We start from the raw sequence: 1,063 nt of genomic DNA on the forward strand, positions 1-1,063 counted from the left end.
AAGTTTTTGTGGCATAATTAAGACACATTATTCGTTCATTCTCCCATTCTTCAAGAGGATTCGTCCTCGAATTCAATTGATTTCCTTGTAATGCAAACTTAAAATTATTTTCATTCCGTGGTTTTAATCTTGTCGAGGTCTTCCCTTTTATCTTTAGGTCATGCATGGATGTAAAAGTGAAATGGGAGTGCCGCTTCGTGTGCAGCCCATTGGTCTTATTTTTTTCCATGAGTTAGATATTGGCAGGAGTTGAAATTAATTATTCAAACTTGCTTTATAATAAGCATTTTAATTTTCTGCAAGAATTCAATCAAAAAGGTAGATACACTTAGTTTGAGTGCTCCCCGTAGAAAGAAAATTCTTTTACTTCCAAGTTTTTGTATATGTACCTTTTGTATACAAAACATTGTTCTCCTAAAAAACTAGAATCATCTTTCTTTTTAGTCTCTATACCACAATGACCCAATGTTAAGAAACTTTTAGAATTCAATCCAACAACATTGTTCAAAAATACGATATTTAGATCTTAATTATCCAAGAACCAAAAAAAAATATATATATATATATATATATATATCTAAGTGAAGAGAACAAATGAATTCATGCTCTTGTTGAGAGTTGAACTCAAGACCTCTTGCTTACAAAACAAATGCTCTAACCAACTAAGCTACAAGAGCCATTTCAAAAAATTATGTATCGAAGTCTAAAATAATGTGTTATATTTCACTTAAAATAGCATTTTTTTATGTTTTATTGCTTAGCTCAAGTATAGTGTTCATATTCTCTATTCAATTTATCATTCTAGACCTAAACAACTAATTGGACAATAATGCTCTTGTTNATGTTTTATTGCTTAGCTCAAGTATAGTGTTCATATTCTCTATTCAATTTATCATTCTAGACCTAAACAACTAATTGGACAATAATGCTCTTGTTGAGAGTTGAACTCAAGACCTCCCGCTTACTAAATGGGTGCTCTAACCAACTGAGCTACAAGAGCTACTTGAAACTAAAAACATACTAATTCTTGAATCGCCAAAACGAATAAACACCCAAGCAACTA

At 31.1% G+C, this 1,063-nt stretch overlaps 2 non-coding genes across 2 annotated transcripts; both read right to left on the reverse strand.

Annotated features, from left to right (window-relative positions):
• Positions 1-603: 603 nt before the first annotated feature.
• TRNAT-UGU lies at positions 604-677 on the reverse strand. Its single transcript has one exon. It is a non-coding gene; the product is annotated as a tRNA-Thr (tRNA).
• Positions 678-926: 249 nt separating this feature from the next.
• Positions 927-1,000, reverse strand: TRNAT-AGU. The gene has a single exon. It is a non-coding gene; the product is annotated as a tRNA-Thr (tRNA).
• Between the last annotated feature and the right edge of the window lie 63 nt (positions 1,001-1,063).

The sequence above is a fragment of the Cucurbita pepo genome, unplaced genomic scaffold (genome assembly GCF_002806865.2).
Source record: "Cucurbita pepo subsp. pepo cultivar mu-cu-16 unplaced genomic scaffold, ASM280686v2 Cp4.1_scaffold000320, whole genome shotgun sequence".
In the NCBI taxonomy this organism is placed as follows: Eukaryota; Viridiplantae; Streptophyta; class Magnoliopsida; order Cucurbitales; family Cucurbitaceae; genus Cucurbita; species Cucurbita pepo.